At 39.8% G+C, this 24703-nt stretch overlaps 1 protein-coding gene across 1 annotated transcript in view; it reads right to left on the bottom strand.

The window, feature by feature from the left end:
- The window catches only part of Usf (upstream transcription factor usf), a 148243-nt gene that overhangs the window by 28892 nt on the left and 94648 nt on the right, over window positions 1–24703 (bottom strand). The window lies entirely within an intron of this gene.

The following is a 24703-nucleotide window of genomic DNA, read 5'->3' as shown; positions in this document are numbered from 1 at the left end:
TACTTGACAATTCCACAGAATACAAACACCAACTGAAGCTAATGATGTACTCTAAAAACAGAAACCTATTACCTCAACACCAACATCAGCCACAAGCCAGAACACCTATATTAGGAAATCCATCTGTCAAGGAGAAGGGTGCAAATTCCTTAATAACTAAAACACAGAGGAGCTACCACACAACAACTGACATCCCATATAACATGCATCTTCAAAACAGCACACACAGCTCACAAAAGAAATAAAAACCACAGGCTCAGTTTTGATAGACAAAAAATGGTCATCAAGCCAACTTACATGACATATATGATACAAGACATCTTCATTTTGCATGATACATCCTATTCATCATATATATCTACATCCTTCCAATCATATTGTATTAAAGTTTGTATTTCAAAATTTGACCAGTTTGGTATGGACCCAAATGAGGGAAAGCATCAATACCAATCAGTCATAACAAGAGCCATAAGGAAGACACAAGAAGTAGAGATGAAAGAGGAAACACAAGAGAACAAATGCTTGGAGATGTTATGAGGAACTGTTAAAAAGCAAGACCAGAAGTCAACACAACTACAAGAGGAGTTAAAGAAACTGAGAAACTTAAGGCTCATGAAGGGCATTGTGAGAAGTAAGAAAAACTTGGGATCTGAAAAATCAGTCATTTGGAACAAAAAATTTCAAAGATTCATAAGGTCTAATGGGTCTTTTCTACATGTCATAGAGGTTGTTGAGATAAAGGTAATTATCTCAAAGAACAAAGCACACAAAGAATCAACTGACAATAGTGGGCAGGGAGGTGCAGACGGAGTAATGCCAGCAGCTGTTCATCTAAAGAAACGGACTAAAACATACAGAATCTTAAGAAATGTAGGCATGGAGGTACAGAAGAAAAATTCTGCAGCTGATCAATAGATACAGAGTATGAGGATTGATGTAGAGGAACATCTGACTCAAGGTCATACAAAAAGAGGTTCAAAGGAAAATAAGTAAAACAGTAGAAAGAATACCATGCAATGATAGAGATGTAGCAAACAAAGAAGTCTGTGACCAAGATGATGAAAGGTTTAGATAAGTACAAAGCATACTGGACCAGTGCTTCTTAGCTAAAAGAGAGATTTTGGAGACAGCCAGACACAAAATGCTTACAATCAACACTATGATGTGAGGGGAGTGGGTGAGGAATGGGATGTATTTAGGGAAACAGTGATAGCTTACGCAAAAGATGCATGTGAACTGAGAAAGGTGGGAGGTGGGCAGACGAGAAAGGGTAGTGAGTCTTGGGATGAGGAAATAAAGTTGTTACTGAAAGAGAAAAGTGAGGCGTTCGGACAATACTTGCAAGGAAGGAGTGCAATGACTGGGAGATGTATAAAAGAAAGCAGCAAGAGGTCATGAGAAAGGTGCAAGGGTTGAAAAAGAGGGCAAATGAGAGCTGGGGTGAGAGAGTACCATTAAATTTTAGGAAGAATAAAAAGATGTTTTGGAAGGTGAATAACGTGCATAAGATGAGAAAAGGCAGGAACATCGGTGAAGGGGGGAAGTAATAACTGGAAGTGATGACGTGAGGAGATGGAGTGAGTATTTTGAAGGGTTGTTGAATAGGTTTGATGATTGAGTGGCAGATATAGGGTGTTAGTCGGGGTGGTGTGTGAAGTGAGTAGTATTTTGAAGGGTTGTTGAATGTGTTTGATGATAGAGTGGCAGATACAGGGTGTGTTAGTCGGGGTGGTGTGCGAAGTGAGAGGGTCAGGGAGAAGAGTTTGGTTAAGGGAGAAGAGGTAGTGAAAGCTTTGCAGATGAAATCCAACAAGGCAGTGGGTTTGGATGATATTGCAGTAGAGTTTATTAAGAAAGGAGTGACTGTGTTGTTGATTGGTTGGTAAGAATATTCAATGTATGTATGGATCATGGTGAAGTGCCTGAGGATTGGCAGAATACATGCACAGTGCCACTGTACAATGGCAAAAGGGATAAAGGTGATTGTTCAAACTACAGAGACATAAGTTTGTTGAGTATTCCTGGGAAATTATGTTTGGGGGTACTGATTGAGAGGGTGAAGGCACACTGGGGAAGAGCAGTGTGGTTTCACAAGTGGTAAAGGATGTGTGAATCAGGTGTCTGCTTTGAAAAATGTGTGAGAAATACTTAGAAAAACAGATGGATTTTCATGTAGCATTTGTGGATCTGGAGAAAGCATATGATGAGGGAGACAGAGATGCTTTGTGGAAGGTCATAAGAGTATATGGTGTGGGAGGTAAGCTGCTAGAAGCAGTGAAAAGTTTTTAACAAGGTTGTAAGGCAAGGGTATGAGTAAGAAGAGAGGAGAGTGATTGGTTCCCAGTGAATTTTGGTCTGCAGCAGGGGTGTGTGATGTTCCCCTAGCTGTTTAATTTGTTTATGGATGGGGTGGTTAAGGAGGTAAATGCAAGAGTTTTGGAGAGAGGGGCGAGTATGCAGTCTGTTGTGGATTGTGGATAAGAGGGCCTGGGAAGTGAGTCAGTTGTTGTTTGCCTATGATAAAGCTATAGTGCCTCATTCGAGTGAGAAACTGTAGAAGACTGTGAGCGAATTCAGAAAAGTGTTTGAAAGGAAAAGTTGAGAGTGAATGTAAATGAGAGCAAGGTTATTTGGTTCAGTAGGGTTGACAGACAAGTTGATTGGGATGTAAGTTTGAATGGAGAAAAATTGGAGGAAGTGAAGTGTTTAAGATATTTGGGAATGGACTTAGCAGCAAATGGAACCATGGAAGCAGAGGTGAGTCACAGGTTGAGGAGGGGGTGAAGGTTCTGGGGACAATGAAGAAAGCATGGAAGGATAGAACATTATCTCTTTGAGCAAAAATGGGTACGTTTGAAATAGTAGTAGTTCCAACAATGTTAAATGGTTGCAAGGCATGGGCTACAGATAGGGTTGTACATAGGAGGGTGGATGTGTTGAAAGTGAAATGTTTGAGGACAATATGTTTTGTGAGGTGGTTTAATTGAGTTAGTAATGAAAGGGTAAGAGGAATGTGTGGAAATAAAAAGAGTGGTTGAGAGACCAGAAGAGGGTGTGTTGAAATGGTTTGGACATATAAAGAGAATGAGTGAGGAAAGATTGACAAAGAGGATATATGTGTCAGAGGTGGAGAAGGAGAAGCAAGAGACCAAATTGGAGGTGGAAGGGTGGAGGAAAAAAGATTTTGAGCGATCGGAGCCTGAACATACAGAACGGTGAGAGGCGTGCAAGGAATAGAGTGAATTGGAACAATGTGGTACACTGGGGTTGACATGCTGTCAATGGACTGAACCAGGGCATGTGAAACGTCTGGGGCAAACCATGGAATAGTCTGTGGGGCCTGGATATGGATAGGGAGCTGTGGTTTCGGGGCATTACACATGATAGCTCTTATTCACATTTACTCTCAGCATTCTTCTTTCCCACACTTTACCAAACTCAGTTACCAGCTTCTGCAGTTTCTCACCCGAATCAGCCACCAGCGCTGTATCATCAGCAAACAACAACTGACTCACTTCCCAAACCCTCTCATCGACAGCAGACTGCATACTTGCCCCTCTCTCCAAAACTCTTGCATTCACCTCCCTAACAACCCCATCCATAAACAAATTATACAACCATGGAGACATCACACACCCCTGCCACAAACCGACATTCACTGAGAACCAATCACTTTCCTCTCTTCCTACTTGTACACATGCTTTACATCCTCAATAAAAACTTTTCACTGCTTCTAACAACTTACCTCCAACACCATATACTCTTAATACCTTCCACAGAGTATCTCTATCAACTCTATCATATGCCTTCTCCAGATCCATAAATGCCACATACAAATCCATTTGTTTTTCTAAGTATATCTCATACATTCTTCAAAGCAAACACCTGATCCACACATCCTCTACTATTTCTGAAACCACACTGCTCTTCCCCAATCTGATGCTCTGTACATGTCTTCACCCTCTCAATCAATACCTTCCCATAAAATTTCCCAGGAATACTCAACAAACTTATACCTCTGTAATTTGAACACTCACCTTTATCCCCTTTGCCTTTGTACAATGGCACTATGCATGCATTTTGCAAATCTTGAGCAATATTTATGCATATCGCTTTAAGCCTCTATTTCAAGGCTGTGCACTGAGAATAAAGTGGCATGCATGATATTTTCTCCCCATGGTCACTCAGTCTAGCTCTAACCATGCCAATGAAAGCACAATTTAGTAAATTTTTAAGGTAGAGAACTGCAGTTTTTTGCTAGCTTTGGAAGACCAAGCAGAAATGATACTGAATTACTTGACTGATGATCTATCTTCAGATTGTGGGCAGAGTGATGAATGATTCTATGCAAACCAACTCTTTCAACATTAAAAGATGGACAAAATGAGGAAGAACAACGTTTTCCAGCATAAGTGGAAGCAGTGTTGCCTGCACCCTCCTGACCTTGTTTACACGGCATCTGACAGGAATGGCTGGCATTTTACATACTTTTATTAGAGTTTTGCTCTCATGAAAAAATTATCATCAAATCATACTGATTATAACTAGAAAAGATTTATTGTACAAAATAAAACAATATTAATCAGCAATCAATAATTCAATGTAAAAACAAATAAATAAATAATGTGTAATGGGAACTCACTTGACACTTAGACCTTACTCCCACATCATTTCATGCATTATGCTAAAATGTCTACAAAATTTCTATACATTATCAAACTGAAATTTGGGGATGCAATTAACTTCTGAAATGATTTCTTTAATCTTAATATGAATATTTCTGAAATCGAGGTAAAATACATTTTGAAAACAACCTGAAAAACAAGATTTGCAGGGTGGGAGAAGGAAATCCAAGTGAGTAGTTATAGAGTGAAGTGGCATGATGGATGAAAATGACAGACAGAGCCATCCTTAAGTGTTTGCCATACTATGCTGTCAACACACACAACAAGTTATTAAGTTCCAGAGAAGGTGGAATTTTCTTTGTTTTATGAGCCAGGTTAACTTTCAGATTATAGCTTTTGATAAATGGTATAACTCAGAAACCTGAGTTAAGATTCTTAAGCCATTCAATTCTTTAGACAGTGGGAAGCAACTATAAAGTTATAGGACTTGAGATTTAGATTTTTCTAGCTGTAACCAATGTTAATTTGCAAATTAAACCTTTGTATAAAAGGCAAAACTCAAGTCAAAACATAAACTGGAATTTTGGGTCTTATGCCAATGAATTCTTTAGATGCTGGGAAACCAAGGCATAACATTTAATGAGAAAGTGATTTGGAAACTGGAAATTATGACCATGAATTTGCAGCTAAATTTTTTCATAAGGGCCATAAGTCCAAGAAAATCCACTTCAAATTCATGGATCTTCTGCAATCCAATTTTTACGAAGCTTGGAAATAACCATATCGACTTTCATTACTATCTGATTTAGATTTTTTCAAATTACAACTATGGTTAAGGTGCAGGTTAGAGTGTTTCTCTCAACACAGGAAGAATGTATGATAGATAGACAAACAGATGAGACAGATGGACAATGACAGACACAGCAATTTCTAAGTGTCTGCTAAGCTATGCATGTGACATGAAAGGCATATTATCACATGATCTGAAAAGTCCCCAACCAATTCTTTCATAAACTGCATCTTATGAACACTATCTATCTATCTTTACCGCTGATGCCTGTTCCAACTGGAACTCCCTCAAGAGGGTGGCCACAACAATAAAGTCTCCATAACTACAGAACTCCAGTGATGCTTCTTAGCCTTAAAATGCCACTGGTAGAGGGCAACGCTAGCGCACCATTTGCAGAAGCTCATACCTAATGTTCCTACCGACGACTCCTACCTAATGGTACTACTTACTACTTTTACCTAATGCTCAAACCTAAATGTTTCTACCTGCTACTTCCATCTACTGCTCCTACCATTTATTCAAAAGGCAGGGCAAGCGCATAGAGGTCAACGCAAGGCATATCATCACATGATCTGAAAAGTCCCTAACCAATCCATTCATAAACTGCATCTCATGAACACTATCTATCTATCTCTACCTCTGATGCCTGTTCCAACTGGAACTCCCTCAAGAGGGTGGCCACAACAATAAAGTCTCCATAACTACAGAACTCCAGTGATGCTTCTTAGCCTTAAAAGGCCACTGGCAGAGGGGCAACTCTAGCACACCATTTGCAGAAGCTCATACCTAATGTTCCTACTGATGACTCCTACCTAATGGTATTACCTACTACTTTTACCTAATGCTCAAACCTAAATGTTTCTACCTGCTACTTCCATCTATTACTCTTACCATTTAGCCAAAAGGCAGGGCAAGCACATAGAGGTCAACGCAGGAAAATCAAGAGTTACAAAGAACAAGCTATGTAAGTTAAGCGATGTCAAGTGTTATATACGACAAGGAGAGACTGTATGTTTGAGGAAAGAATGCCAGTAGTCCATGTGTGGGTAACACGGAAAGAAAAGACAGCTACCTAGGTCAGAAGAGTGCTACTTGACAAACACTGAACCACTGGCTCATAATGCACCCAACAATAACCCTCCCAATACCCAGGCAGGTACTAATGGTAATATACCTTCCTGGTCGTTTGCTGCCTACCACCTACTTCCTACTCTCATGCATTCTAACCATCAGATTCTTTCTTACTAGAAATATATGTTCTTGTCTGCCCAGTCTTCCTTGGGTCTGTACCAGGTGTACTGTATCTATAAACTTTTCATGTTGAAAATATGTATTTGCAATTCAGACTCATTGCAGATGCATGTATTCCACAAATTCTTTCAGCACTGTCATTTACACCAACTAGAGGTGGGTGAAATTGGTTCGTCAGAATCCTTAACAGTTGCTGCTGACTACAAGTGATGGACTGCCTCTAGGATAGGCACATTAACTCTGATAGAAGCCTGCTTTCCATCCCATAACTCATGCTGGTGAAGAACCTCAGGACACTTCAAAAGTTTATGCCAAACAAAACACTACAATCGATGCCAAGATTCCTCACAGCAATAAACTGGTACAGATTCCTTGCCATGCCACGATCCTCCCTAGGCTCCATCACAGACTAGTCCCCTTTTATGCAGCGTTTCTCTTGCTACTGCTACATCAGTCCTCTGCAGCAAATGCTTGCCTTCATTTTTCTTGATGATGTCCTAGAACATAGGCTTTCTCCCATTCTATGCTGACTTAATAATGTTAATCTCTTCATTCCTCAGTGTAAGTAAAGCTGGGCAACTTCTTCAAACAAGAATTTTTCTAATCAGTGTTAAACACCTGTTCTGACTTGCAGCCCCTGTCTTCAACTGCTTTCAAGAGCTCAGAACAAAATACAAAGTTGCATCCTTATCTTCACTAGCTGTTTCTCCTGTAAACAAGACAGAGTGAAGATTATATCACCTGTTAAAGCACTGCAGCCATTCTGAGCTTATTAAAAAAGTGCAACTATAGCTTACTTGCCTTTCAAAGGTTGAATCACCATCAGCTCCTTATGCAATAGCTGCACCTCTGAATGAGAGGTCCAAGCATGGGCACACCCAATTTCTGGTTCTCATGTCAAAGGGATTCTCCACATGCTCATGCATGGCAAGCTGTAAGCTCTTGATATCCTTCAAGTTGATGAGCTTTATGCCTTCTTCAATGCAACCAAAGTTTTCTCAGTACTTCACTTGATTGGCTTGCTGAAGTTATGTTCCTCGGAAATCTTGCTGGCAGACTTGTCCATTTTTCATCAAATCCCAAATAGTAATCTTGAACTTTAAGGATGAAGACTTCTTCCTGGCTTTAGTTAGCTGAGGGACTGAGTAGGCAGGGCATTTCTTAATACCTGACAAAGAAATGGCGCAAAATATTTGTCACTAAAGTTTCAGAGCCCACACACACAACGTGCACACTTATACACCAAAAATGTGGAGACTACCTTATATGCCCTTATAGACTCTTGATATCTGATATTGTATGTTGTATTAATATTAGTTATAAGAAATTGCAAATTCTACAAGAAATTAACTCCATTATCACAAAGTAATTATAGTCAATCTTCATTATCCTAAAGGTTTTACATGATGCTACATGAAAATTAATACAATGATGAAAATTACAACAATGGGTAGATTTAATCCAACAGGTGCTAAAAGTAGATATATCTGCTCAGCCATTCATAGCCATTTGACATGGGAAGTGAGTTTGCTCCATGGCTTCACAAAATCTTTTCCCTCTACTATACCGAGCGGAAATATCCTCACAGCCTTGAAAGCAATGATATGACACCCAGTGTGCTGACATCTGAGAAGAACACACAACCTGTGAATGTGCTTGCATAAACTCAGCTGTCTAAGTCATGTGGATATAGTAAGTAGCCCCATTATTTGAGGTTAATTTCACTGATATATACAATTTTCATGTTACACCTTGAATATGTATCTAACATTTTAGTACTTATCTGAAATACTAAATTAGGACAGAAGTTTTGTAATAAGGTAGTAAAATGATTGATAAGTCAGTGTTTACCATTCTTCTCTCATTTTTTCCATTCAGCATTTGTATGTGCAATGTTTCAGCCTGATTTGATATTCATTTTAGGAAAGTTATTGATGCTATATCATCCTGTGATATTCATGAGTAAGACGTAAATCCTCTGATCAGGTAAATATAGGCCATAAGTTTTAGAATACTGTCTTTTGTAAGCAAAGCAGCACGTAATGTTTGTTTACATTCAATCAGCTGACTGACTATGCTGGATGAGAAGCCATTTAACACATATGTTTTAACTCTCATGTTTTGTGCATGATATCACTGAATCATTCGTCAACCACCTAGTAACTACCATATAACTATTATGCTTCATGTTCCATCGCATGCTGATATAAGCAAGAGGTTATAAAATTAGCTGCTAAACAGTGCTTTATGTTCGTGCTTATGATTTCCAGTTTCTTTTTTCTTTAATAATCATGAGTAGCAAGAGGAAGAGGGATGCAACAATGCAGATACTGAAGACATTTTGGCAGCATGTTTTTTACACTGGAGATTCCAGTCACAGGAAAAGCTGGGCCTTAGATGAAATATAAAGAAAGAAATGAAGGACAAAAGAGGAGACAAGGGAAATCATTTATGTATTTTAGGAGAAGTGATGAACCTGTCTTAAAATGTGCCATGTCATAGTTACTGGAAAAGACATGAGAAGGGAGTAAGTTCTCTGAGGTGTAGGGTAAGAAACAGTTATCAAAATGGCACACTTTTGAGGTGCCAACGGCCAGTGATCATATAATGCAGCAGCATGCTGAGCATCATGTGGTCTAGATATTAGTGGGGGCACACAAGTCGCCAGCTCTCAGAAGCAAAAATCAAAGAAATACCTTCAGAAAAGGGAGACTAAACCAACTCTGTGGCATAGGGCAAGCAGGTCAAGTTTTTGAGTTATCCTAGGAGTGTATATAAATCAGACCACTTTCAAAAGACTGTCAAATAAGGGTGCACAGCTAGAACCACCTCATATGTGAGAGAAATACTCCATACAAGGACAGATCAATCCTTTGTATAAAAAGAGCAACTGTTCAAAAGAAAAAATTTTGACATCTAAACAGGACTCCCACAATCTTTGAGCCAGACTTAGCTTTTTCCATTATGTGGGGTTTTCATGACAGAGTGGATGTCAGAGTAATACCAAGTATGTTCAGTGAGTCAAGAGGTGGAATTACAGAACCATCGAAGGAGAGAGGAAAGTTGTGTGAAATTATCTATACAGATGAGCAGAAACTGGCTCTTGTAGGCATTAAACTTAACAAGATTTTGTCTACTCCAAAGAGATATCATGTCCAAGAATGAGTTTACTGAGAAAGTTGTCAAAAGAAGATGCAAACTAAGTGAGAAGTAGCAGAACTGATGGATGTGGAGGAATGTAGTGTTGAGTTGTCTGCATATGAATGCATCTGGATATTTGTGGAAGTCAGGAAATCACCAATAAAAATAAAAAAAAAAGTATAGGAGACAGGACACCTCTGATGGTGAAAAGGGGAGAGGCTGATCCATCAATGACCATGGAGATACGCTGGCCAGAGAAAAAGCTAGACATTAGAAAGCAAAGTGAGGGAGGGGAACCAAAAAAGTGTTTTTTTGGAACTTAGAGATGAGATCTTGATGCCAAAACTTGTTAGAAGCATTTGATATATCAAGGGCAACTACATAAAATTTCCCAAAATTTTTCAGGGATGATGACCAAACATTAGTAAGATGGGAAAGAGTATCACCAGTGGATCTTGCCTTACACAAGCTATACTGCAAAGATTGTGAGATTCAAGATGTCTGAGGACAAAGGAGTTAGTGAGGGAATCAAAGAATCTGGATATAGTAAATATCACAGAAACAGGACAATAGTTGGAGAGACTAGAACAGCCACCCTTTTTAGGGTTGGGATGTACTAATGCCAGCTTCCAAAAAGAAGGGAAAATTCTGGTTTTGAAACAGAAATTGAAAAGATGAACAAGCACTAGCACAACTTCTAAGGCACACTCTTTCAGTACACTAGGGTGGATGCTATCAGAACCACAAGCCTTGCTTGTGTGCAGAGAGAGAAAAATTTTCGGACAGTTCAAAAGATTATGGGAAGTGGCATTGGAATAAAAAGGGGAGCATCAGGAAGTGAAGGAATGTTAGAGTCATCATAGGTAGAATTAGAGGAGAAACAGGAACCAAAGGGAGTTGCTTTGTCTATTGGAGAGACAGATATAGTACTGCTAGAGCAGGAAAGTGAAGGAAAGGTAGAGCAACAGAAGTTGTTGGGGATACCCTTGGATAGATACCAGAGAGACCTATAAATGGATGACAAGGAAAGGTTATCACACTTCCTTTGAATAAATGATCACTTTACTTCACAAATATTGTACTTGCAATGATTACAGGCACTGCTGAATGCTGAATGGGAGGAAGCAAAATATTTCTAAGCCTGATTTGCCTGATCTCTTACATGGATGGCCGGCCTAAGAACAGGAACGGTTGAACCATGGATTTGAAGAAGATGCCTCCATTCCTACAACAACAACCTCTACTAAGTGTTCGGCAGAGACAGAAGCATCACAATACAAGTGACTTATTTACCCTAGGAAAGTCAGAAGAGAATTTTTGTATGTAACTCACCTAAGGAAAGCCAGAGGAGAATTTTTCTGTTATTCCACTCAGCTTTGTTGAGGTGCTATGTTTAGAAGGGGCTGCTGGAGGGGAAAGTGCCATTAAAATAGATACATCTATGACAGTGTGGTCAGATGAACCAACTAGGGGGCAGGATTGTGTAGCTACACTGTGAAGGATTGGAGGCGAGAAACAGGTCCAGAATATTTAGAAAGCAATGAGGTGGGAAAAAATTTGCTTTAGATCATTAAGAATTGAGAATGTGAGGGCTTCAATCCTCCACCATCCACATGGAAGGAATTCAACCATTTCCTCTAATGAATACTGAAATTTCGTTGGTACAGGATCTTGGCTTGCAGATGAGAGGATGCCAAGGCCTCAGGCAGGAGTTTAGATAGTTAAAGGAAGATATAAAATATGTAGAATTATGAGAACAGTTGGGGGGATGAAGAGGAAAAAATGGCAGTTGTGCAACAAACCATGAGCCACATAACATCAAACTTTGGTGACTCAAGGTCCTCAAAGCATTCAACAGGCATGTTGATCTCAGAAAAATTACAGACACACCTTTGAACTGAGAAGAATAACTGGGTGATGATAAGGTGGAAACACCTGACCCACTTCCATCAATGACTTAAGTTACAAAAGTTCTTGTACACAAATGGCATAAGACTGAGAATGTCTAAAACTAGAATCTCCTAGATTTAGAGTGCATCTTGCTGTGAAAAATTTGCAGCTGTGGGTAACAGAATTTAGATTTTGGATATTAGCCAAATTTTTCATTAGACTTAGATGTAAATAATTCATAATGGACATATTGTTGTATTGTCAGTATAAAAATTTACAATGAAACAACAGTTACAATAAAACCATGGCATAATAAAAGCTTTTACTTTTCACCAGAAATCTAGTTTTTCTAGGAATATCCTGCACCTGTTATGTAGACAGCGAAATTGAATAATGAGAGTGGAGAGAAACAATTCCACCTCCGTATTCCTTGTGTGTTGTAGGAGGCAACTCGAAGGGGCAGGAACAAGGCCCTGGAAATCCCTCCCTTTCTGTATTCCAGTTTCTATTAGACAAAACAGAATGAACCAACTAAGGAGTACTCATCCTCCTCAAAGGGGCCGAGGGTGTCTTAATGTATGTGATTGTAACAAAGATGAGAAGAAAGGAGAGAGAGGTAGGATGTTTCAGGAAAGGAACCTGGATGTTCTGGATCTGAGCGATACAAAGCTCAAGGGTTTAAGGTGAAGAACAGTTTGGGAATGTCTTAAGAGTAAAGACGGGTTCATGTGAGGGCAAGAGCTAAAGGAACAGGTAACACTACTGATCAAGCAAGTGTTATGGGAAAGTGTGAAAAAGTGTAGGGAAGTGAGTTTCAGACTGATGTGGATAAAAATAAATGTGGGAAAATGTGAAAAAGTATAGGGAAGTGAGTTTCAGACTGATGTGGATAAAAATAAATGTGGGTAGCAAGTTTTGCGTGATTATTGGTGATAATGTAACAGGAATGATGAGGAGAAGGAGAATGAGATGCAAGTGTTTTTGGAGCAGCTGAGAGAGACATCAGGTACTAATGAAAGGTAATTCAAATGCAAGAGTGAATAATGCAGCAATTGAGGGCATAAGTGGGGGCAAGGGATATTCAGTGAGGCAAACAGGAAAGGAGAATAACTTGTGGAGCTAAGGCCTAGTGACTAGGAATACCTCGTTTAAATAGAGGAACATAATACATACATACATACGTGGGTGAGTAGGAAAGGGTCAACCGGTGAGATGTCTGACCATTAACTGGTGGGGATAAGGTTAAAATTTTGTAAGTGTTACAGAAAAAAGGAAACTATGAGTGAGAAGAGGATAGTGAAAGTGAGCTAGGTTGGAAAAGAGACATGAGTGAAAAAATACCAGAAGAGATGGTGCAGAATGGCAAAAGGCTAAAGTAAATGAAGCAAGTAGAATGGGTGAGGAATGGGAGATATTTAGGGATGCAGTGCTGATATGTATAAGAGAAGTGTGTGACACTTGAAATATGGGAAGTGGGCAGGCAGGGAAGGGAAGTCAGAGATGGGGTATAGTAAGTTCATTGAGGACGATATGTGGTGTGAGGTGGTTTGACTGAGTTAGTAATAAAAGGGTGAGAGATAGAGAGATTTGGTAACAAGAAGAGTGTGGTTGAGAGAACTAAAGAGGGTGTGCTGATGTGGTTTGGATTTTGAGAGAGAATGAGTTAGGTGAGGCTGACAAAGAGGATATATGTAAGAAGTGGAAGTAAGGGACAAGAAGTAGGGAAATATCAAGTCAGAGATGGAAGGATGGAGTAAAAAAGATTTTCCATAACTGGGGCCTGAAAATGCAGAAGGAAGAAAGGCATGCGCAATATAGAGGAAACTGGAATGATGTGTTATACAGTGGGTGACTTGCTGTCACTGGACTGAAATAAGGCATATGAAGCTGCCAGGAGTAACCATGGAAAGATTTGTGGGACCTGGTTGTGCACACAGGTTGGGGTTTCAGTGCACTGCACATGACAGCATGAGAATAGATGTGAGCAACTGTAGCCTTTCTTTTTTTGTTCCTGGTCCTACCTTGCTAACATGGGAAATGGTGGACAAGGATGAAAAAGAGATAATGGCAATCATAGTTGTCTCTTCAAAAAAAATAACAAAAAATGACCTTAGCAGTGTGCTGACTTAGTTGAGTCAAATCATATGCCATATATGGAAGAGCAAATCAAATACTTTCTGCACTTTATGTAAATCATCACATTTCTCCATTCAGCATGGGTTATGCCTATGGATAAGGGCAAAAGAATATTTCCCACATATTCCCTGCAAGTTGTAAAAGGTGACTAGAGGGGTGACAGTTGTCTCTTCAAATAACAAAAAATGACCTTAGCAGTGTACTGACTTAGTTGAGTCAAATCATGTGCCATTTATGGAAGAGCAAGTCAAATACTTTCTGCACTTTATGTAAATCAACACATTTCTCTATTCAGCATGGGTTATCCCTGTGGATAAGAGAAAAAGAATACTTCCCACATATTCCCTGCAAGTTGTAGAAGATGACTAAGAGGGGTGGGAACAAGGCTGCATAACCTCCCCTTCCTGAATTTCAATTTCTAAAAGGTTGGAACAGAAGGAGGAGCCAAGCGAGTGCTCATCTTCCTGGAAGGCTTAGGCTGAGTTGTCTGAATATATTTGGATGTGACCAAGATGAGAAGAAAGCAGATATATTTACCATGTTTGAGGAAAGTAACCTGTATGTTTGAGGAAAGGAACCTGAATGTTTATGCACTGAGTGTAACAAAGTTCAAGGGGTCCTAAGGGATGAACATGCAAAAGGGTGAAAGGCATGCAAAATATGTGAACTGAGGTGATGTGATATACAAGGGGCAGTGCAATCAATGGACTGAACCACAGCATGTAAAGCAGCCGAGGTAGGCCATGGAAAGGTCTACAGGGATTTGTTGTGAATACGGGGCTACGGTTTCACAGCATTACATGTGAAAGCTTGAGAATGGATGCGAGTAATGAAGCCTTTTCTATGTTTGTTTCTGGTACTACCTGAGAATTGTGGGAAATGGCTGACAACTAAGAAAGAAAGAAGAAAGTAGGAATTTCAGGGAAATTTCGGGACAAATCTAGAAAATAAATCTTCTGATGTTGATAATGTAACGGGAAAGGTAAGTTAATGATTCATTCTACTGTTGGATAACTGACATTATTTTGGGAACCAGCATGAAATTTCATTATGCATCTAAATGGTTAAACAAAGGATAGTAGACTTACTTTTGAATAACTTAGTATATGATGGCCTTAGGACAGTATGGTTTCTCAGATGAAATCCTAATTCAACCCTTTCTTAACTCCTAAACTGTGGCATATGTCTGAAATGATGCTCAAATCCCCTTCCCCTCCTTTCCAACAAAAAACAAATCATGTTACAGAAAAAATAAAAAATATCCACAAGAGTAGCATAATATCCACTATATTGGTGAGACAGGGAACTGAGTTGACAGGGGAGGGCTCTGGCTGGAGGTATGGATGCCCTTTATATATCATAAATCTTTTCTTTCATGCATGTATGCCGTTTCCTACACAAGTGAGGTAGTGTCAAGAACAGATGACCAAGCCATTGAGTAAAAATTCTCCTCTTGCCCCTTCCTATATTCCTTTTATTTTTTTTTGAAATAAATACAAGAGGAGAGGTTTTCCAGCCCTTTGCGCCCATCCCTTTAAGTCACGTTCTCTATGACATGCATGAGATACATGGGTAGTAATCTTTCTCCCCCACCACCATGGATAAGGGAGAATGCTGAATAAAAAAAAAAAATATTGAATACTGACTTATCAATCCTTCTTCCACCTAATCATCAAACCTCTGTCTTACATTAGTGTATCAGATAATAGGTACTATAAAACTAAATACAACTGTAAGGCAAAACATAAAAATGGTCATATATTAATAAAATCAACCCCAAAACACAGAGCTACTTACAGCATGAGCAGACAGCTGAGCATATGTAAGCACATTCACTAGATGCACCATTGCTCACAGATGTCAGCACGAACGGAGATGTGGTAGTGCTTTCAAGGATGTGTTGGATATTTCACTGTGTACAAGAACAAACCACTAATATTACACTGAATAATAACCAAAATAATTGCACTATAACTACTGTTCACTATAATCACAGCTACAGACATTACATTCTTCAATCTTTTTGAAAGAGTGCTGTGTTACCCAGTGGCAGAGAAATGTAGACTCCTTTGGAAAGAAAAATTCTATAAAGAGATAACACTCTCAATGATACAGCCTTGCCAAAGGTGACTTCATTCACAGTGTAACCTTGAGCAGGTGGAGTGCAGAAACAACCATTCTAAAATGTATATAAATGGTTTTTTCATACTTGACTGCCATTTCCTGCATTATCACCATGAATAGACAAAGAAAGTCCATATTCGCTCACAGCCATTCTCTAGCTTCCTATCCACATCCAGGCTTTCCCCATACATTTCACATGCCTGGTTCAGTCCACTGACAGCACATTGACCCCAGCATGCTGCATCATTCTAATTCACTCTATCCTGTGCATGCCTTTCACACCTGCATGTTCAGGCTCTGCTCACTTACAATCTTTTTCATTCCATCCTTCCATCTCCAATTTGGTCTCCCTGTTTTCCTTGTTCCCTCCACTTCTGACACATATATCCTCTTCATCAACCTTTAAGCAATTGGGGCCCGAACATACAGGAGGGTGAGAAGTGTGCAATGAACAGAGTGAATTAGAACGATGTGGCATACCGAGGTTGACGTGCCATCAATGGATTGAACCAGGGCAAGTGTCGCTGTCTCCCACATTGGCGAGGTAGCGCAAGGAAACAGACGAAAGAATGGCCCAACCCACCCACATGCACATGTGTATAATACACATCCACACACGCACATATACATACCTATACATTTCAACGTATACATATGTATATATACATATACAGACATAAACATGTACACATTTCACACTTGCTGCCTTTATTCATTCCCATCGCCATCCCACCACACATGAAATGGCACCCCCATCCCCCTACACGTGCGCGAGGTAGCGCTAGGAAAACACAACAAAGGCTACATTTGTTCGCACTTAGTCTCTAGCTGTCATGTATAATGCACCGAAACCACAGCTCCCTTTCCACATCCAGGCCCCACAAAACTTTCCATGGTTTACCCCAGACGCTTCACATTCCCTGGTTCAATCCATCAACAGCACATCAACCCCAGTATACCACATTGTTCCAATTCACTCTATTCCTTCCATGCCTTTCACCCTCCTGCATGTTCAGGCCCTGATCGCTCATAATCTTTTTCACTTCATCCTTCCACCTCCCATTTGGTCTCCCACTTCTCCTTGTTCCCTCCACCTCTGACACATATATCCTCTTTGTCAATCTTTCCTCACTCATTCTCTCCATGTGACCAAACCATTTCAACACACCCTCTTCTGCTCTCTCAACCACACTCTTTTTATTACCACACACCTTTCTTACCCTTTCATTACTTCCTTGATCAAACCATCTCCCACCAAATATTGTCCTCAAACATCTCATTTCCAACACATCCACCCTCCTCTGAACAACACTATCTACAGCCCAAGCCTCCCAAACATATAACATTGTTGGAACCACTATTCCTTCAAACATAATTTTAGGGAGAATAAGATGTTTTGGAAGGTGAATAAAGTGCATAAGACAAGAGAACCAATGGGAACATCGGTGAGGAGGAAATAACAAGTAGTGGTGATGTGAAAAGGAGATGGAGTGAGTATTTTGAAGGTTTGTTGAAGGTGTTACATGATAGCGGTAGATATGGGGTGTTTTGGTCGAGGTGGTGTGCGAAAAGAGAGGGGTCCTGGAGAATGGTTTGGTAAACAGAGAAGAGGTAGTGAAAGCTTTGCGAAAATGAAAGCCGGCAAGGCAGCTGGCTTTGGATGGTATTGCAGTGGAATTTATCAAAAAAGGGGGTGACTGTGTTGGTGACTGGATGCTGAGGATATTCAATGTATGTATGGCTCACGGTGAAGTACCTGAGGATTGGCGGAATGCATGCATAGTGCCATTGAACAAAGGGAAAAGGGATAAAGGTGAGTGTTCAAATTACAGAGGTATAAGTTTGCTGAGTATTCCTGGGAAATTATATTGGAGGGTATTGATTGAGAGGGTGAAGGCATGAACAGAGCATCAGAATGGGGAAGAGCAGTGTGGTTTCAGAATCGGTAGAGGATGTGTGGATCAGGTGTTTGCTTTAAAGAACATATGTGAGAAATACTTACAAAAAAAATGGATTTGCATGTAGCATTTATGGATCTGGAGAAGGCATATAATAGAGTTGATAGAGATGCTCTATGGAAGGTATTAAGAGTATATGGTGTGGGAGGCAAGTTGCTAGATGCAGTGAAAAGTTTTTATCAAGGATGTAAGGCATGTGTATGAGTAGGAAGAGAGGAAAGTGATTGTTCCCAGTGAATGTCGGTTTGCGGCAAGGGTGCATGATGTCTCCATGGTTGTTTAATTTGTTTATGGATGGGGTTGTTAGGGAGGTGAATGCAAGGGTTTTGGAGAGAGGGGCATGTATGCAGTCTGTTGAGGATAAGAGGGCTTTGAAAGTGAGTCAGTTGTTCGCTGATGATATAGCGCTGGTGGCTGATTCTGGTGAGAAATTGCAGAAGCTGGTGACTGAGTTTGGTAAAGTGTGTGAAAGAAGAAAGCTGAGAGTAAGTGTGAGTAAGAGTAAGGTTATTAGGTACAGTAGGGTTGAGTGACAAGTAAACTGGGAGGTAAGTTTGGAGAAAAATTGGAGGAAGTGAAGTGTTTTAGATACCTGGGAGTGGATTTGGCAGCGGATGGAACCATGGAAGCGGAAGTGAGTCACAGGATGGGGAGGGGGCAAAGATTCTGGGAGCACTGAAGAATGTGTGGAAGGCAAGAGCATTATCTCAGAAAGCAAAAAACATCTTTTTATTCTCCCTAAAATTTAATGATGCTCTCACTCCCCAACTTTCATTTGCCCTCTTTTTCATTTCTTGCACCTTTCTCTTGACCCCCCTGCCTCTTTCTTTTATACATCTCATGGCCATTTGCACTACTTCCCTGCCAAAATCATCTACATGCCTCTTTCTTCTTTCACTAACAATCTTACTTCTTCATCCCACCACTCACTACCCTTTCTAATCTGCCCACCTTCCACCTTTCTCATGATGTTATGACTGGAATTCCTTAAGAGACGCCTCAATGAACAAGTGCTTCCCAGATCCAACCTGCCACAACAGTTGCTGGTGATGTCTGGTCGACCATCTGATGAATTTCAAAAAATCATTTTGAAGAAACACAGGTGAACTAACAAAAACTGAGACAGAGGAGGCATTTCACATTTCAAGAGAGAAAAAAAAACACAGCTTTCAAATGGCTATACCTACACAATGGAAGAACTGCATATTGGAGTACTGCTATAACAGGTTAAGAAAAGAATGGAATAGTCTTCAAAGGAAACTGAACCCTAAGTCAGCCCATCTTATTGAAAACTGTGACTGGACTAAGAACACAAACCCTTCCTTTGAGGTGAACCTTTCTAATATACTACATGACAAGGATTCTTTGTGTGCCCTAGACTATCATAAAAGTTTTGTTTGCTCAAACAAAGAAGTTAACTGTGCTGATATGGCAAGATTATTTTGTAATTTGGAAAAGTACAGTGAATTATCTAATAATGAAGTGAGCATTTGTAAAGGTGTAGTGTATGCCAGTTGTCAAAACCAGCTGCTCCAAACTGTCCAAAAAGATTCATCAGTGCTATTAACAATTTGAAGATTAGTAAAATACATATTACTAAAGCAAATAAGGCTAACACAGTTGTGATAACAAAGTTAATCATTTGTCAAAAATGAATCCTCTTTTATGTGATGACACAACATACTTTAAGCAGATACCACCTAAAAGCAGTTAATTCTCACTTTGATAAAGAACTGAAGTTGTTGTTGAAAGGTAATGATTCTCTTGTCAAAAGATTTTCATCACTATCCACTTCATTACCAGATATGTATGGACTTATCAAAATACATAAGCCAAACTATCCAGTAAGACCTACAGTGGGCTCAATCACATCAAAATGGTTAGTTTCTTTATTAAGCCCATTTGGTAATATGTCAAATTCCAATATAATAAACAATGTGGATTTAATGAACAAGCTTAATATATCCAGGTTGATTTTGATTTCAAACTGGTAGGTTTTGGTGTGTCTTCCTTGTTCACAAAAGTTCTGGTTGATGACCCCTTAGATTATCTGTGTGAGGCCTTGGATAATCTTGATTAACTCATTTCAAATTCTGTCATCCTTGTTCACAAAAGTTCCAATGGATGACCTCTTAGAATATCTGTTTGAAGCCTTGGAAAATCTTGATTAACTCGTTTCAAATTCGATGTTTATTGAATTGAGAAAATTGTGTATAAAAGAATGTGTATCTCAATTCAATGGAGAACATTATGCTCACTAGAATTAAGTAATCTTTACATGGGATTCTTTGAAACAAAATTACTAAGGTATATCTTACCCTCTAAGGCAATTTTGTTTAGGTATGTGGATGACGTTCTTTGTGTTTGGCCATCAAACAAAAATTTACTTAAAAATTTACTACCCATCAAATTTACTGTTCAAGTGAAAAATAATTCCATGTTACCCTTTTTTAGATTGCATGATCTACAGGGATAGAAACATGTTTAAGTTTAGCATAAACAAAAAATGCACCAATATTTGCTCATATATTCATTATAACTCAGCTCAACATGACAGAATCAAATGATCATCATTCCAGTCAATGTTCCTTGGGGCATTATGTATATGCAGTCCAGAATTTATTGATGACAAGTTTGAGAAGATATATTCTATTGGATCCAAGCTGAAGTATCCTAGATCTTTCATTGATAAATCTCTTAAGTTTGCAAAGAAATCATTTTATAGAATCAATACCAAACCTCCCCTACATACCAAGAATCTTTTAATTCTTCCTTTTAATGATAATTTACATTACTCACCAAGTTACTTAAATCCTTTAAAGTAAATGAAGCCTTCAGCAATAACAATACTACAAAGAATATTCTAATCAAAACACAAAAAAATTCTGTAAGCTGTCTTTACAAAATCCCTTATAAAAGCTGTAATATGTTTTAAATTGGGCAGGCTGGTAAGGATCTTTACATTAGACTTTTATTATTATTTTTTTATTATACTTTGTCACTGTCTCCCGCGTTTGCGAGGTAGCGCAAGGAAACAGACGAAAGAAATGGCCCAACCTCCCCCCCATACACATGTATATACATACGTCCACACATGCAAATATACATACCTACACAGCTTTCCATGGTTTACCCCAGACGCTTCACATGCCTTGATTCAATCCACTGACAGCACGTCAACCCCGGTATACCACATCGCTCCAATTCACTCTATTCCTTGCCCTCCTTTCACCCTCCTGCATGTTCAGGCCCCGATCACACAAAATCTTTTTCACTCCATCTTTCCACCTCCAATTTGGTCTCCCTCTTCTCCTCGTTCCCTCCACCTCCGACACATATATCCTCTTGGTCAATCTTTCCTCACTCATTCTCTCCATGTGCCCAAACCACTTCAAAACACCCTCTTCTGCTCTCTCAACCACGCTCTTTTTATTTCCACACATCTCTCTTACCCTTACGTTACTCACTCGATCAAACCACCTCACACCACACATTGTCCTCAAACATCTCATTTCCAGCACATCCATCCTCCTGCGCACAACTCTATCCATAGCCCACGCCTCGCAACCATACAACATTGTTGGCACCACTATTCCTTCAAACATACCCATTTTTGCTTTCCGAGATAATGTTCTCGACTTCCACACATTCTTCAAGGCCCCCAGAATTTTCGCCCCCTCCCCCACCCTATGATCCACTTCCGCTTCCATGGTTCCATCCGCTGCCAGATCCACTCCCAGATATCTAAAACACTTCACTTCCTCCAGTTTTTCTCCATTCAAACTCACCTCCCAATTGACTTGACCCTCAACCCTACTGCACCTAATAACCTTGCTCTTATTCACATTTACTCTTAACTTTCTTCTTCCACACACTTTACCAAACTCAGTCACCAGCTTCTGCAGTTTCTCACATGAATCAGCCACCAGCGCTGTATCATCAGCGAACAACAACTGACTCACTTCCCAAGCTTTCTCATCCCCAACAGACTTCATACTTGCCCCTCTTTCCAAAACTCTTGCATTTACCTCCCTAACAACCCCATCCATAAACAAATTAAACAACCATGGAGACATCACACACCCCTGCCGCAAACCTACATTCACTGAGAACCAATCACTTTCCTCTCTTCCTACACGTACACATGCCTTACATCCTCGATAAAAACTTTTCACTGCTTCTAACAACTTTCCTCCCACACCATATATTCTTAATACCTTCCACAGAGCATCTCTATCAACTCTATCATATGCCTTCTCCAGATCCATAAATGCTACATACAAATCCATTTGCTTTTCTAAGTATTTCTCACATACATTCTTCAAAGCAAACACCTGATCCACACATCCTCTACCACTTCTGAAACCACACTGCTCTTCCCCAATCTGATGCTCTGTACATGCCTTCACCCTCTCAATCAATACCCTCCCATATAATTTACCAGGAATACTCAACAAACTTATACCTCTGTAATTTGAGCACTCACTCTTATCCCCTTTGCCTTTGTACAATGGCACTATGCACGCATTCGGCCAATCCTCAGGCACCTCACCATGAGTCATACATACATTAAATAACCTTACCAACCAGTCAACAATACAGTCACCCCCTTTTTTAATAAATTCCACTGCAATACCATCCAAACCTGCTGCCTTGCCGTCTTTCATCTTCCGCAAAGCTTTCACTACCTCTTCTCTGTTTACCAAATCATTTTCCCTAACCCTCTCACTTTGCACACCACCTCGACTAAAACACCCTATATCTGCCACTCTATCATCAAACACATTCAACAAACCTTCAAAATACTCACTCCATCTCCTTCTCACATCACCACTACTTGTTATCACCTCCCCATTTGCGCCCTTCACTGAAGTTCCCATTTGCTCCCTTGTCTTACGCACTTTATTTACCTCCTTCCAGAACATCTTTTTATTCTCCCTAAACTTTAATGATACTCTCTCACCCCAACTCTCATTTGCCCTTTTTTTCACCTCTTGCACCTTTCTCTTGACCTCCTGTCTCTTTCTTTTATACATCTCCCACTCAATTGCATTTTTTCCCTGCAAAAATCGTCCACATGCCTCTCTCTTCTCTTTCACTAATACTCTTACTTCTTCATCCCACCACTCACTACCCTTTCTAATCAACCCACCTCCCACTCTTCTCATGCCACAAGCATCTTTTGCGCAATCCATCACTGATTCCCTAAATACATCCCATTCCTCCCCCACTCCCCTTACTTCCATTGTTCTCACCTATTTCCATTCTGTACTCAGTCTCTCCTGGTACTTCCTCACACAGGTCTCCTTCCCAAGCTCACTTACTCTCACCACCCTCTTCACCCCAACATTCACTCTTCTTTTCTGAAAACCCATACAAATCTTCACCTTAGCCTCCACAAGATAATGATCAGACATCCCTCCAGTTGCACCTCTCAGCACATTAACATCCAAAAGTCTCTCTTTCGCGCGCCTGTCAATTAACACGTAATCCAATAACGCTCTCTGGCCATCTCTCCTACTTACATAAGTATACTTATGTATATCTCGCTTTTTAAACCAGGTATTCCCAATCATCAGTCCTTTTTCAGCACATAAATCTACAAGCTCTTCACCATTTCCATTTACAACACTGAACACCCCATGTATACCAATTATTCCCTCAACTGCCACATTACTCACCTTTGCATTCAAATCACCCATCACTATAACCCGGTCTCGTGCATCAAAACCACTAACACACTCATTCAGCTGCTCCCAAAACACTTGCCTCTCATGATCTTTCTTCTCATGCCCGGGTGCATATGCACCAATAATCACCCACCTCTCTCCATCAACTTTCAGTTTTACCCATATTAATCGAGAATTTACTTTCTTACATTCTATCACATACTCCCACAACTCCTGTTTCAGGAGTATTGCTACTCCTTCCCTTGCTCTTGTCCTCTCACTAACCCCTGACTTTACTCCCCAGACATTCCCAAACCACTCTTCCCCTTTACCCTTGAGCTTTGTTTCACTCAGAGCCAAAACATCCAGGTTCCTTTCCTCAAACATACTACCTATCTCTCCTTTTTTCACATCTTGGTTACATCCACACACATTTAGGCACCCCACTCTGAGCCTTCGAGGAGGATGAGCACTCCCCGCGTGACTCCTTCTTCTGTTTCCCATTTTAGAAAGTTAATACAAGGAGGGGAGGATTTCTGGCCCCCCGCTCCCGTCCCCTCTAGTAGCTTTCTACGACACGCGAGGAATACGTGGGAAGTATTCTTTCACCCCTATCCCCAGGGATAATGTACATATATATATACATATACACATACACACACATACACATACATACGCACATATACACACACACACACACATACATATATATACATATGAAAAATGTAAGAGACAATTTAGAAAACTGGAACTTCTAGCTTGAAATGAATGAAAAAATGAATGTCACATAATGGTTCAACCTCTGGCTATGGAAAAAGGAAATGTATAATTTATTTACACAAACATCAATAGCAGTTCTCATCAATTTAACCACTGTGTCAATAAGCTTCAATGTCTAAGCTACATTTTTCTCCAATTTCACATTAGACTTATGCAACATAAATATAGTATAAGAACAGGACAAGAATCAAATGATTTGTTTAATCATGTTAAAAATTACGACCACTGTACTGATAGGAGTAAAGCTAATTCAGGTATTACTGTACCTCTTGTACTACAAAAAATATCACTGAATCTTTTATTATTCAATACACATAGAATTGTAACATGAATATTAGA

This window comes from Panulirus ornatus, chromosome 9, assembly GCF_036320965.1.
Source record: "Panulirus ornatus isolate Po-2019 chromosome 9, ASM3632096v1, whole genome shotgun sequence".
In the NCBI taxonomy this organism is placed as follows: domain Eukaryota; kingdom Metazoa; phylum Arthropoda; class Malacostraca; order Decapoda; family Palinuridae; genus Panulirus; species Panulirus ornatus.
Note: the sequence above shows the minus strand (reverse complement) of the source record. Positions and strands in the feature narration are given on the sequence as shown.